The following is a 15,536-nucleotide window of genomic DNA, read 5'->3' as shown; positions in this document are numbered from 1 at the left end:
TGCTTCAGCCTCCCACCACTGGCTTGGATTATAGTAGTGACCAACCCAGTCCTACAGCAGCATTATTGAAGCTAAGGCTACCAGAGTTTTAATTTTTGTTGACTTAAATCTCAAGTGACCTAATTTCAAAAGCCATCTATTGCCAGTGTTTCGTGTACTTGCTTTGGCAGCACACATATTGCCAGGGTTTCATCTCCACTCAGATTTAAAGACATCTTTAAAAAATGAAACTTCCTGTTCAAGATGGCAGACTCAGCCCACATTTTGTCTCCACTCATTCTTGAGATATCATGGAAATAATATTACATGAATATGAAAAACACCCCCATAGCAGTGAAGTGAATAGAATTAGATGGAGGTCATTAGTTGCTTAGAGATTGTGTCACTTATTAAATCTATTGTCTTTCTGCTGCAAATACACCCTTTGTGCCCCTGCTTGTGGAACTAAAACGTTGCCTCCATGCCGGCTAGTATGGTTTAAAAACTTCATCAGTGTTGGGCCCTGGAACAATGCTGGGGGAGGAAGTGACATTTCTCCTGGTGCAGCCGGCTCTTGCAGCACAGCACACCATGCACAGCTCCTGGGGCTCCAAAAAGCAGTTTCCCAGTGAGTTCCAACAGTGTGGTACCTCTGTGTGCATGGCTCCCCCCAGAACTTCCTTGAAGGCTTTGTAGTGAGTTCCTAGGCACAGGACCTTCCTGAGATGGTTCTCCTGATACCCTAGAAGGTGACTTTCTAGTCACTCTTCCTGGCACCATACCTCAACGAGCTTATCCAACACCTAGTGAGTTGTGAACCATGCAATGCTCTCTCCAACAATATCTGAATCAAAGCCCTGAGGGCAGGGGATCTTCAGATTTGCTCCTTCCTCAGGGGCTCTGTTTCAGCCTGGAGAAATGGCTGCACCCTATGTCTTCTATTCCAGTATTGGCAAGAGTTCTGTGGAAAAATTCAAAGAGACTCCCTTTATTAAGGGTTTGAGATATACATTAGTGCGAAGACCGGAATCCTTGCAAATCTCTGTAGTGGTTTTATTTGTTGGCCAGATATGACTGTAGAAAGTTTTACTCACTATTGAGATGATCTCTCTGATTTCAGTGGGGGTAATGGGTTTTTAGAATAGCAGAGGACTGGTGGTATCACTTAACCTCCAAAAACAAAGTAAGTACTTCTGTTGTAAAGAGCAACAAAGACATGCTGATTGTTAGAATGCCTCGGCTCACAGAGATGTTTGGCGGGGGCAATTGATCACTGTGTCTGTAGAAAAAAGATAGATGGTCATCCTACCAAACTGTTGTTTGATCTATATGATAGGAAATACTCTAGATATAGTAGTCAAAAACCTGACTTGGGTCACCACAGTGGAGAGTCATAGTCTCTCACTCAGTTTCAAAATCTAAGTTAAGTCATGGATACAAAACCTCTTGATTAAAGGGGAGGCTGAGTCCTTTTGAAGGATAACCCTATATCATTTCCACAAATACATACCATAAATCTTCCTCCAAGCCTTCACCAAATGTACTGTGATAATTTACTAAGTAACTGTTTATTAGAGGAAGAAAATACCCAGACCTTGCAGGGATTACTAGACACAGACTCTGAATTGACATTGACTCTTGGGGACCCAAAACACCTCTTTGGTCTACTCTTAAAGAAAGGGCTTACAATGGTCAGGGGACCAGTGGAGTCTGAGCTCAAGTGTGACTCATAGTGGGCCTAGTCCTTCCATAGACTCATCCTGTTGTTATTTCCCCAATTCCTAAATATCTAATTATAATAGGCATAATTAGCAACTTGAGGAATCTCCACATTGGTTCTCTGTATCATATATATATATACACATGATAAAACCCATCAGTTTTATACATCTAAATGTAGAAAAAAATTAAAATTTAGAATAATATTATTTAGGCATAACCTTGAAGTGGATGAAATGTTTTGAAACACGGCATGAAAGCCAGAGCTCATCAATGAAAAAGATAAATATATCTGGGTATAGATCAATTTAACTTTTTTTTTGAGATGGAATCTTGCTCTGTTGTCCAGGCTGGAGTGCAGTGGCACGATCTTGGCTCACTGGAACCTCCATCTCCTGGGTTCCAGCAATTCTCTGCCTCAGCCTCCCAAGTAGCTGAGATTACAGGCACCTGCCACCACACCCAGCTAATTTTTTTTTTTTTTTTAATTTTTAGTAGAGACAGGGTTTTACCATCTTGGCTAGGCTGGTCTTAAACTCCTGACCTCGTGATCCACCTGCCTTGGCCTCCCAAAGTGCTGGGATTACAGGCATAAGCCACCGGGCCCAGTCAATTTAGCATATTTTGTATGGCAAAAGACACCGTAAACAAAGTCAAAGACAAATAGTAGACTTAGAACAAATATGTACAAACATGTAATTTATAATATGCAAAGGGTTCCTATAGATTGATTCCCAAAAAACCCTCAAATAGCTAGATAAGATAATGGATAAAAATGTGAAGAGAAAATTTACACAATAATATAATCAAATGATCAATAAACATGAAAAGATATCTCACCCCACTAGTAGTAACAAAAACTCAAATTAAAGGAAATATGAAATAACATTATTAGTATACCTCATGAGCTTCACCTAAATTAAAAACAATCTAAATTACTTCTCCTAAATTAAAAAGAATCTAAAACTAACAGCCTGATTTTTACCTTTTGACATCTTTCTCTATGTGTAAAAATATATGTAAAATATGATTAGAAATGTACAGAATTTTGTTTGTTTTCCTAAAAATGGTATATCTCTCTCTGTAACTTGTTTTTCTCATGTGATAAAATATAAGGAACATTCATTCAGGTAAATAATAGATGTGTTTTTAAAAAAAGTTGCATAATAATAATCCATGAATGGCTATGCCATAATTTACCTAACCATTCATCCATTGATTGGACAAAGAAAATAGTAGGAAGTATACAAAAGACTAAGACTTAGATTGGCATCAGACCCCGTGTCAGCAATAGTAAATGCTAGAAGACAATTAATGGAGCAATGCCCTGAAAGAGGGATATTTTCAACTGATAAAAGATTACAATTCCTGTAGAAGATACAACAGTCATGAACTTTTATGTTCCAGATAAAAAGGCAGCCTGATGGTTTTTGTCAGGCCACATAACCCAACATGGTTGGAATGGGCTTGCATACCTCTTTGAATTTCTATCCACACCAATCCCCATATAAGCGAAATTCAAATACACAGTGTGACAGGGTGACCAATAGTGAATGAAATGAGCCTTATACACTGCTATTAGGATAATAAAGGGGTACTGACTTTCTGAAAATCAGTTTGACAGCTGCACTGAAAACCAGTTTTACAGCTGCACTGAGACTTTAAAATATTTATATCTCTATCATTCATTAATTCTACTTACCTGATTTTAACCCAAAGATATAATCAGGTGTGGAAGCAAAACTTTATCAGTAAGGATGAACACAGCATTATATATAATAAGGAAAAACTGAAAACAGCTTAAACATTCAACAACAGGGAAATTGTTAAATTAATTGTGGACCATTATTAGGTGGCATATACATCTTTTAGAAATCATATTTTTAAAGACTATACAATGCCAGGAAGAATTGCTCAGGATTAAGGATTTTAAAAGTCCCAAACGAAAACCCCAAGAAAACATGGATTTAAACACTGCATGGTAAAATATTTTGTAGCCTGGAAGTTCGCTTCTGGAAGTTACTGTAAAATCTCATTAGACTTGTTAGAAAGAGATAAAAATCATCACAGAACATAGACTCAACTGCAAACTTGTAAAACTAGACATTCAAGGAGAAGATGGAGGAAAAGTTCATTTTATATGAAGGGACATTAGTGCTTTGGCAGAAAATAAGAGAGTCCCTTTCACTTAATGCACAGTTTGTTTCGTTAGCTAGAATTGAATAACAATATTCTGGGTATGTTGGTATACCACTGAGAATATGCATAGTCACTGTCCTGAAGAAATTTAACATGCGATGTCAGAAATACAGATAAGTATGTTATCAACTGAAACAGGTAATTCTGGTCATTACAAAAGTGCATTAAGTGAAAAGGAGAATCCTGGTTGTGTTGGTGGCTTGGACATCAAATGATTACTCTTGACATGGGGCTCACATTTAAAATCTTCCCATGGTGACCCATTATCCTGTCCTAACTTTGCCTCCCTTCCCTTCTGGGGCATTCCTACTGTTATACATGATGATATATGATAGTGAGAAGCATCATATCAATATCTTATGATGCATGATAGTGGGTTATACAATCCTCTGACTCCCATTTCTTCCTCCTTTCCCACTTTCACCCTAAGGCAAGCAAGAGCTCTTTGCAGGATGGAACCTCTGTAGACAGATTCTGAGGGGCTGACCTATACTGGGGTAGCATGTGTCCACATTCATGGGCCTGAACTCAAGGGGAGTATTCCGGAGGAAGAGAAAGAGGAAAAAGAGAGAAGGAGGGATGGGGGTTGAACCTAACATTTAAGTATTTGTGCACAAGGGAGACAGCATCTGGGAATCCATGGATGGACCTGACACCATTACAAAGCAATGCTTCCATAGATCAGCGGCAAAGGTAATTGGGTTCTCTCCCCAGGTAAGGTAAGGTTCTGTCCTCTCCAGAGAGGCATCTTGTCTCCTGGGAGAACTGGGTGGAAATGTCCCCTCAGAGCTGGGACTCTGAAGATAAGCTGCTCCCCTTGCTGAGCTTACTCCCTGCCCTGCAGGATGCCAGAATGGAGCTGGGCAAGTGCTTGCCCTGCTCACCACCATGAGTGACCAGAATGTGGCCAGGAAAGGGCTCATGGACTAGTCTGCAGTGGTTGTACACCTATGTGTGTGACGTATACATGCTTCTCCAAGTTCTGACCCTGCCTCGTTACCCTTTGGCTACCAGGTTTTTATTAGAAGGAATACTAACTTTCTTTTAAAACAAACTTTTTTTCCCTGAGGATAAAACAACAAGTCTCCACCGGGCTGCAGAAACCAGCAGCCACTGCCTGAGGCACTACTGAGCTGGCTTCACTCTTAGAGGCCTGGGGGCTTTCCTCTCCTCAGACCGGTATGGGTACTGGTTCATGGTCTGTTAGGAACTGGGCTGCACAGCAGGAGGTGAGCAGCGGGTAGCAAGTATTACTGCCAGAGCTCCGCCTCCTGTCAGATCAGCAGCAGCATTAGATTCCCATAGGAGCGTGAACCATATTGTGAACTGCACATGTTAGGGGTCTAGGCTGTGCACTCCTTATGAGAATCTAATGCCTGATGATCTGAGGTGCAACAGTTTCATCCTGAAACCATCACCCTCTCTTCCCCTGCCTTGCTCCATCTGTGGAAAAATTGTCTTCCACAAAACCAGCCCCTGGTGCCAAAGAGGTTGGGGACTGCTGCCCTAGGCAATTCCTTCCAGACCTCTCCCACTGATTTCCATGTCTAGGAAATGTGGGGTTGAAACAGCAGATTTGGATCATGGTAATCTTTCAGCAAATCTAAGAACACTACGGTTTTTATACAATTTGCCCAATTGCTTGTGTGCAACTTGTTCAAATCTTAAAAACAGATTTCACTATTGGAACTTTAATAAGTATTGGCATTTGAAGATAAACTTTCAAAATCCTCTGTGGTGTTACAGGACATTTTTAAAGATAGGATTTTTATATTATAAACACCAGACTTAGAAAAGTTGGTAAGAGAAGAAAAATGGAGAGTCAAAGGAAAGCAAACACTTGAAACCCTATCACCCAAAGAAAATTGCTTTTGAAGTTTTGGTAAATTTCATTTCAATTTCAATACTTTCTGCCTTTATCTTTTTTATGACCTTTCTATTTTGAGTTTATCTGCTATTCTTTCTGAAGCTGAGTGGTTTAAAATTATGCTTTTATAATTTTCAATCTTTTTAAAATGATTTCCAATGAATATATCTGAAACTAAATATCTATATATTTTTTCCTGAGTACTGCTTTGACTATATTAAATACACTTTAAAAGTGTGGCCTGTTCTCATTGTTCATTTCTAAGTATTTATAATTTATGTTTTAATTTATTCTTTAACTGAAGAATTTTTAATAAAACCATTTGATAAAGGTGTGTTATCTAGTTATCTACAGTTTTGCTGTCCAATGTGGTAGCTACATGTGTTAGTCTATTCTGTTCTCATATTGCTATAAAGAAGTACCTGAGAGTAGGTAATTGATAAAGAAAAGAGGTTTAATTGGCTCACGGTTTCACAGGCTGTACAGTAAGCATGACGCTGGCATCTGCTTCTGGAGAGGCCTCAGGAAACTTACAATTATGGTGGTAGACGAAGGGGAAGCAGTCACATCTTACATGGCTAGAGCAGGTGGAAGAGAAAGAGATGGGGGAGGTGCTACACACTTTTAAACCACCAGATCTCCTGATAACTCACTCACTATACAGTACCAAGGGGGATGATGCTAAACCGTTAGCACTGCATCCATGATTCAGTCATCTTCCACCAGGCCCCACCTCCAACATTGGAGACTATGGTTCAACATGAGATTTGGGTGGGGACACACATCCAAACCATATCATCACATGTGGCAATGAGCACTTGAAGTGTGGGTAGTCCAAATTGACATAGGCTTTGAGTGTAAAACACACACCAGTTTCAAAGACTTAGTATGAAAAATTAACAACTTTTTATATTGATTATATGTTAAATGATTGTATTTTGGATGTGTTAAGTTGAATAAAATAAATTATTAAAAATAATTTCACTTGTTTGTTTTTTACTTTTTAAAAAATGTGCCTACTAGAAAAGTTTAAATGATTAATGTGGCTTGCATTTGTGGTTCACATTATATTTCTATTTGATTGCATTAAGCCATAGTTTTATTCTTGAACTGTTAATTCCAGAGACAGATGTGTTAAATTCATCTACTAAGATGCATAGCAGATTGTGAGGGAGTGTATCTTTTATCAACTTAAAAAACTGTGTCCTTCTTTGTCCTTTTTAATGTCTTTTGCCTTGAATTCTACCTTTTTCTATTTTCATATTTCTATACTTGCTTTCTTTTCATGAGCATTTTACTTGATATATCTTTCTCCACTCCTTTATTTACAAATGTCTTGCTTGTTTTCATTTTAGGTGCATCTTTTGTAAATTGTGTACAACTGTTTTTCAAAATAAAGTTTGAAAGATTCTTCTTTTTAATCTATTAATTCAATTTGTTCACATTTATTGGGATTGTTAATACGTTACAATTGGTTCCTGCAAAGTTCCTTTGTGTTTCTAATTTCAAGGCTATCTCTTTTCTGACTTCCAGTATATTGCATTAGTGGCCTTCCATTCTTATCATCATTACTCACAATGGGGGTAACACCTTTGCTGATGGCTGCCTGGCAAAGGGTAGGTACTGGGGAAGGGACCATCTTGGCTAGCTCCTCTCAGCACAGCACCTGCAAACTGTCACCCCGACCACCTCCTACCTTCCTATGTCTGCTGCCATCCAACTCAGGTGCCATAACTGCTCTTACCTTTGGACACAGTCTGCTCTTCCATGACTTTGGGCTATGGTTTATCTTTCAGTGTGACTCCATTCCTCATAAATTTTGGTTCATTGAGAACACCACATTATGTTTTCATGTGCTGCTATTGATTTTTTTCTTTTTCTTCTTTCTTTTTTCTTTTTATAATGATATATCGCGCAGTGACAGGTAGGAGTGTGGCTTAATTTATAATCTTCATCTCATTATGGTGTATTTACTGTCTGCTTTTTTCTGTATGTATTATTTTATTTTATCATAATTTTGATTATTCAATATTTGCATACACAATGTTGTGTCCTGATTTTCCACTTAGCATTTTAACATAAGCATTTCCCCCAAACTATTACGAACTATTTAAAAGCTTTCATTTTACACTATGCATAGTCCCATCAAGGAAAAATGTCCAAAATTTCTTGTTATTGTGAATTTAGGTTATTTTCACTTTTCTGCTATTATAAAAAGATGATAAAGTTACTTGAGCATATAGCTAAGTCTTATTTTGAATTGCAGTCTTAGGTGTAGTGCTGAGGTTCTTATAGATTCCTAGCAAAGAGTATAAGTCATTCGGATTTGCTCTAATTTTAGTAAGACAATGTATGTGCTCAGAGCACAAAGGCTTCTTTGTGTTATTGCGGTTCTTTTGTATCATGTGTCAATGAAAACCAGGAGGCTAGGACAAATCTTCAAGAGGATTAGACCTGTATTTAGGATACAGTATTATAACTGGATGCCTGTAGATACTAGTAGAATGCTCTTGGCTGACATCACTCTCAGGAGGGTGAGTTATGGCAAAATCGACCACATTTTCTGGACTAAGATGGGAACACATCTCATATGTGCTTCTTTTTCTGTACTGTTCAATATGATAGTCATTAGCAACATGTGACTATAGCATGTGAAATGTGGCTAGTCTGAACTGAAGCCTGCTGTAAGTATACAATGCACATATAATTTTTCAGTGTAAAAAATGTTTGGCCAGGCACAGTGGTTCATACCTGTACTCTCAGCACTTTGGGAGGCTGAGGCAGGAGGCTCACTTGAGCCCAGGAGTTTGAGACTAACCTGGGCAAATGTTCAATATGATAGTCATTAGCAACATGTGACTATAGCATGTGAAATGTGGCTAGTCTGAACTGAAGTCTGCTGTAAGTATACAATGTACATATAATTTTTCAGTATAAGAAATGTTTGGCCTGGCATGGTGGTTCATGCCTGTACTCTCAGCACTTTGGGAGGCTGAGGCAGGAGATTCGCATGAGCCCAGGAGTTTAGACCAGCCTGGGCAACATAGGGAGATACTATCTCTACAAAAAATTTAAAAATTAGTCAGGTGTGGTGGTGTTCACCTGTAGTCCCAGATACTCTGGAGACTGAGGCAGGAGGATCTCTTGAGCACAAAGGTCGAGGCTGCAGTGAGCCCTGATTGCACAACTACACTCCAGCCTGGGCAACAGAGTGAGACCCTGTCTCAAGAAAAAAAGTTAAATATGTCATTAATGTCTTTATATTGATTTCATGTTGAAATATATGGCTCACATTATATTTATTTTGGCCAGCACTGTTATAGTTCATTCATTAGAAGATCAGGGATGTATGTAGCCAAGTTTCTTACCTCCCCTTCTGTAATACTTTATAAGTAATTTTCTGATACACCTAATTCACACTGCAGAGGGACAATCTATTTCATCTGCATCATCAGCAGCTCCTTTGCTGTCCTTGAATCTGAACATTTGAATCTAAGGTTCGTGGTTTCCTTTCTGCTCTGTGCTTTCTAGCACTCCTGCTTGCTGAAGGTCAGTGGAGGTTCTCAGGGACTATAACGTTAGGTGCTCGAGAGCATTTGGAATACCTTCAAAACAGGAAGCTTTAGATTAAAAGGGCACCATTGCATAAAGCTGTTATGTAGGAACACGTAGATTTGCCAATTTATTCATCCAACACTTATTACTGAGTGCTTCTGTGTGCTAGTCACTGAAGTAGACATTTGAGATATGCCAGAGACCAAAGACAGAAATCAGTGCCATCTTGGAGTTCACATTCTAGCAGGTGGTATGGACAATAAACAATAGACATTATAAATAAGTAAATTACGTAGGATGTTGGAAGGTGATAAGTAGGGTAGAAAAAGAAAAAGAATAAGAGGGATTCAGAGTGCTGGAAGGAGTGGGGATAGACTGCAACTGTTAACAGAGTGGTCAGATCAGGCTTCACTGAGAAGAGACATTTAACAAAGACTCGAAAGAGGGAAGGATGATAGGTGTGTAGATATCTGGAAGAAAAACTTTCAGGCAGAGGGAACAGCTATGCACAAGGCTTCAGGCTGGAATGTGCTCAACATGTTTGAAGAACATTAAGGAAGCAGGGTGGCCGGGAGGAGAGCAGTAGTGAGGTCAGAGGTAAGGGGATTTCACAGATCACTTAGAGCCCTATAGACCATTGTAAGACTTGGGCTTTTACTTTGAGGGCAATGGGAACCACTGCGGGCTTTAAGGAAAGAAGTCACCTGCTCTGGCCTACATGTTTAAGGGATCACTCAGACCCCATGTTGAATTTAGACTTCAGGTAGGCAAGGAGACAGGTCATGGTGGCCCCACGAGGTGGTAGCACTGGAAATGGTGACAATGTTACATTGTGATGTATAGTGAAGGTGGAATCAACAGGATGTTCTGACAGGTTGGATGTGAGGTGTGAGACAAAGATAGGAATCGAGGATGACTCCAAAGTCTTGAGCCAGGGCTGTTGGAAAGATGGAGTTGCCTGCCGTCAACAGAGGAGGGGAAGGCAGCAGATGGAGCAGGTTTGGGAGAAATATGGGGAGTTACATTTGCATGATTACTTTGTCTATTGCTCTATAACAAAACACCCCAAAATCTAGCAACTTAAGACAATGACCATTTATTATCTCACAGTTTTTGTGGGGCAGGAACTCAGGCGTGGTTTAGCCGGATGGGTTGGGCTCAGAGTTTCTCATAAGGTTCTAGTCAGGATGTGAAGCAGGGCTTTAGGTTCTGAAGGTTTGTCTGCGGCTGGAAGAGTCACTTCCAAGGTGGCTCACTCAAGTGGCCACTGGCAGGAGGCCTTCCTCCTTACAACGTGGGCCTCTCCATAGCCTGCCTGAGTTTCTGTATAGCTGGCTTCCTCCAAAGCAAGGGAGCCGAGAGAAAGAGAGGAGAGCTTAAGAGAGAGCAACCAAGATGGACGCCTCAGTGCTTTTTCTGACCTAGTCCCCAAAGTTGCATGCTGTCACTTTCACCTTTTTCTATTCATTAGGAGGGAGTCACTCCAGTTCAGTCCCACACTAAGCTCCAGATCTGAGGAGCTGCCACCAGTTCTGCTCCCGATTCTCTCCTGGCTCAGGTTTCTGAGGCTGTCTCAGTCTAGACTCACTGGCACCTGTCCCATGGGCCCCCTCTGGGCTGTCACAGGGACACCTCACCTGCCCACAGACATAGCTGAGAGAAGACACCCCTGCTCAGGCCCCTTCCCAGTCAGAATCCAGGCGCATTCCAGGGGCTCCCACTGCCTCTGTAGACCCCATGCTCCCCGGTGAGGGCTCAGTCCTCATCTCCCCTAACCCGACCCTGTTGGCAGAGACTGGGTGCTGTGATCTGGATGAGCCATCCCATCCTCGGGGAGCCTTCGTCCTGCTGACCAGCCCTCCCCGCTCTCCACCTGCCCCACTTTCTCTCTGTGGTTCTCACAGCCCATGGCTTCCCTGGCCCATCTCTGCTCAAGCCAGCCTCTTGCTTTTATAAAAAACTGAAATTTCAACGCCTGTCCCAAACAGTGCCCCACACAGGGCTGGCGTTTATGCCCTGTGAATTCTCACCTCTACTCATTAAAGCAGAATGAATATACCAGCCTTCTTGACATCCTCCCCTGATATTTTCAGTGACCTGTTTATCTGGAGGGTGCTGTGCCCTGCGGCGAGTCTATGCAGCAAATGACAGTGAGGTGGTTGCTAAGCCAAGTGTTCCTGGGGGGCAGGGCACATCCCTCAGGTCCCTTTTTCTCCGTGACTTGGCCGTCACATAGAGAGCAGCAGCGCAGACCCTCAGCACCTCCCCTCAGTCTCGTCTGTGGGACTCCAGGTGAGCAGAGGTGCCAGCTGAACCCACAGTCCCCTTTCTCCTCCTCGTTCTGACTTCAGATCCAGAGCAGGAATGCGAAGGCCCTGGCCCTGCTGCTAAGCCAGCTGCTGCCCCATATGGAGAAGATGGGGTGAGGGCTCCATGGGAGTTGGGGAGACTTTGCCTTGCTCTCTGCTACCCCGCGGCAACACTGGGGATGGGGCCCAGGAAGTAGAATATCCCAAGGAGAGCAGGGTGCAGTGTGCCCTGGAGGTCCGGCTGTCTTGTCACTTCCTAAACCACGTCTTTGGGCTCCTTGGGCCTCACAGGATGTGACCAACACAGTGAAAGGGAACATTTGGAAAGAATGTGGCGGGCGGGCTCCACACCCACAAAGGAACTTTGACCACCTCTGACATGCTCTATCCTCTGAGAACAGCAGGCCAGTGGTAGCTGCAAGGGACAGGACAGGGCCATGAAGTATAGCCCTGAGACCCTAACCTTTCCAGAGAGGCCAAAAGAAGCTCCTTCAGTCCCTCCCCTGCTGGGGTCTCTCATGGCGGAGCTACCCTCCACCTTTTTCCATTCGTCTGGACTTGTTTGAGTCCAAATCAGCAACTCATTACTGCTCCTGCTCCAGAGTGAGATTTGCAACCCAGGCCACTCTCAATGCATTTTCCTCCTGTGGGAGTGGCCATCCCCAGTGGCAGCCTCACACTGATGGCTCCATGTTCCCAGGTCCTGTTCTCCAGAACTCCCGATGCTGATTGGCCCTGCCTGGGTACTAGTTCCTGGGAGTCCTGGGGCATCTGAGCAGGGGAGCTTGTGTCAGGACATTCTCAGCTCTAACTTCCCCGAAGAAGTCACTTCTTCCCAGAGACCGTGGCACTGTTCCCACTTTCCCTTCTTTCCTCTTCCTCACTTCTGCCTCCTCGTCACTTGGAAACTCATTTTCTGGAAGCAAATAGCTTCTTAATTATGTACATCTTCCACTTATCATGGCTGTCCTCTTCTCACAGGGGAAGGCCTATGGCGCTGATTGCCTCTGCTGCTGTCTGTGCACCTCAAACAGTTAGTGGGGAGTTTGGGGATAGGGCAGTGGAGTGGCTGCCAGGATGAGAGAGGTGAATATTGATCCTGCATGATAGTAAAATCCAGGTGCACAACACTATGCAGGTCCTGTCCACATTTAAATCCACACTTATTACCATTATCTCATTTACTTCCTACAGACCCAGGCCTGCCGTGTGTGGTTGTATAGGTTGTTCACTGCACAAGGTCACCTAGTCTAGAAACAAGTGGGAGCTGAAATCCAGTCCATGCTCTGCTTGACAAGACATGTACCCTGTCTTGGGGCTACATGCACCTGAAGAACAGGGTGGCTTTACTATTTGCTGTCACAAAGTCAGGCACCAGTGGGGCTGCATAAGCTCAGAGGAAGGTTTTTTAAAAAATTTACAGCAGGGGGCACTATAGGCTATCAGTGTTCCTTCATAACATTCCTGTGACTATCATAGAGCAGGACTGATAAACTCCATGTGGCAGAGGAGGAGATTGAGACATGGAGATCTTAAGTGACTTGCCCAAGGGCGACCAGTCATGGTAGAGCAAGAATCTGGTCATGGGTCTCTTTAGTGCATTTCTCTGGCTTTGCACCCTAAGCAGTTCTCTCTGAGCCAAGCACGGGTGAACACAGCCTCTGCCTTCCTGACTTTTCTTTAAGCCCAGGTTTCATTCCGCTCCTGCTCAGATTTTGTTCACTGGTAATTTCCTGGAGTGGAGTGGGAGAAACATGTGAGCACAGGTGTAAGAGCAGGCACAGTCATCCTCCATAGCGCTGGGTCTAGGAAGAGCCCCTTCTCCTCCAGCGCAGTGCCCCTCATCCATTTCATTTCCTTCATAGATGCTGGAGGCCTACACCACCATCAAACGGCACTGCTGGGACTCACCAAGCCCTTGGCTATAGAGCTGGCACCAAAGGGCATCCAAGTGCCCTGCCTGTTGCCAGGAATCATCAAGAACTGACTTCAGCCAAATGATGAGGGTTCAGCAACTCCCAGCTGCCCCCTCACCAACCACTTTGTTGATTTCCCCAGCCTGGCCATGGCTCCGTGAGACCAGCAGCCTCTCACTTCCTGTATCCACACCAGGGCTGTCCTCTGTGGGAGCAGTCGAGGGACTGGAGACCTAGCACTGAGCAGGGCCATCTGCCCACAAGGGCACAAGTCTGCCATGGCAGCCTCTCTCTGGCCCTTCACAGTTCTATCTAGCACTGAGTCTCTGAATTATTTCAGGTTGAAGATAACCTGGCTCTGCAAAGCTCCTTTAAAAACCCCTGTGGATAGCAGAAGCGGGTAGTCTTCTCTAGGGGAGACATGGCTCTGAGACTGTAGCCTCACCTAACAACCCGTCTCTCACAGTCTGGGGATGCACAGCCCATGAGGCGGGATCTGGAGGGCACGAGGGGCCCCACCATGTCTCTCCATGGAGCCCAGGCTTCTGAGGGGCCTAGGAGGCAGGATCCAGGGCTGGAGGTGGTGCTGGACCCTATGTTCAGAGCAGCAGGGCCAGAGGTCAGGGTTCATTAAAGCATGGGCTGAGGCCTCAGTTCTGTTCTCTTTCCATGCAGGGGTTAAGAGGACTGTGCAGTAACCATGTCCTTCCTATGCTCTGCAGATGCCAGCTATGTCACCGGGGAGAACATCCTCATGGCTGGCTTCTCCCAGAGGCTCTGCAGGCTGTGACTCTGGGTATAGATACTGTACTTTGCCCTGAGGACCAGATAGTGATTAGATAGGAAGATGAATGAAAGCCAGGCTCTTGGGGGTGTCATAGGTAGCAGGGCCAGTTTGCACATAGAATTCTAAGACAGATCCAGTATAGGGCATGACTGGGGTGGGATACAGTTGCTTCTGAGAGTTACAGAGCCTGAATCTATGGATTTTTGTGTATTTTTCTTGGCAGTAAACTTGTTTTGAAACTCCTAACCCGGCCTCCTGGTGTGGTTGGCAAATACAAGTAGCTTCTTTGCCTACAAACACCATCACTGTCTCAGTGGCCTGTTTCCTCACCACTGCCCCCATCCTCAGGAGCTCCTCCTCTGTGTTTGTCCCAGCATTCAAGCATCCTGAAATCCTAGAAAAGAGAAGCCTTTGCCTGAGGAGTTAAGGACGTGGATCATTAAAAGTTGTGCCAAAATGCCCAGGAGTGCAGCCAACAGGCCACTCCTAGGAGGCCAATGACTCTAAGAGGAGATTGACATATTCACATTTCTCCTTCCCCATTTTCTCACCTGAGAGCCCTGGAAATGATCCTGGATGAGGAATGGAAGATCTGCTAAGAAAGAATTCCTCCTCTGCCACTGTCTTTATCTCCCTGGGCTTCTGTTTCTCTGGCTATTAACTAAGGAGTTGGACTGACAGCCCCACGTCCTCCCCTCTGGCTTTCTGTGAGATGCCACTCAGTGTTTCTCAACACTCTGGCCTCCAGGTCACAATGGTCTCCATGGGTCCAGCTCTCTGCAGTGGCATGTGCCACTCTGAATGCCGTCACCATTGCAAGGTGATGCTCCCTCTCATGTGGCAGCAAACCTAACCTATCAGGGAGCAAAGAAGCTGAGGAAATCTGGGGCCTTCAAAGGGCATTGCTCAGACCCCAAGCTTCACCGTGCACAAAGTGTGCTGTGACACCTCAGTCCTTGTCTCCACCTTCTCCAAACTCACACTATTAGCTCTGCTGTCTTCTTGTCAATGCTGTGACACTTCAATCCTTGTCTCCACCTTCTCCAAACTCACACCATTAGCTCTGCTGTCTTCTTGTCAATGCTGTGCCATGTCCCCTGTCCCCTTCCTGGCCCAGCCTCCCTGGACCCTCACCTGTCTTCCCCAATGGCTATTTAAACTGTCACTGCCATCTCCCCTTGCAGTTCCACTTCTGTTCACTCTAG

The 15,536-nt window shown here is 43.8% G+C and overlaps 1 long non-coding RNA gene across 2 annotated transcripts in view; it reads right to left on the bottom strand.

The window, feature by feature from the left end:
* The window catches only part of LOC139364337 (uncharacterized), a 30,529-nt gene extending 15,514 nt beyond the window's left edge, over nucleotides 1–15,015 (bottom strand). Inside the window, exons 1-2 of one of the 2 annotated variants that reach the window (XR_011625995.1) lie at nucleotides 14,883–15,011; nucleotides 762–940 (exon numbers count right to left, since the gene is read on the bottom strand). This is a non-coding gene — a long non-coding RNA (uncharacterized lncRNA). Of the gene's footprint in view, nucleotides 1–761; nucleotides 941–14,882 lie in introns of both variants that reach the window. The other variant, XR_011625996.1, reaches the window with a different exon arrangement.
* Nucleotides 15,016–15,536: the final 521 nt, after the last annotated feature.

The sequence above is a fragment of the Macaca nemestrina genome, chromosome 7 (genome assembly GCF_043159975.1).
Source record: "Macaca nemestrina isolate mMacNem1 chromosome 7, mMacNem.hap1, whole genome shotgun sequence".
Lineage (NCBI taxonomy): Eukaryota > Metazoa > Chordata > Mammalia > Primates > Cercopithecidae > Macaca > Macaca nemestrina.
This window is presented reverse-complemented; position numbering and strand designations above follow the sequence as displayed.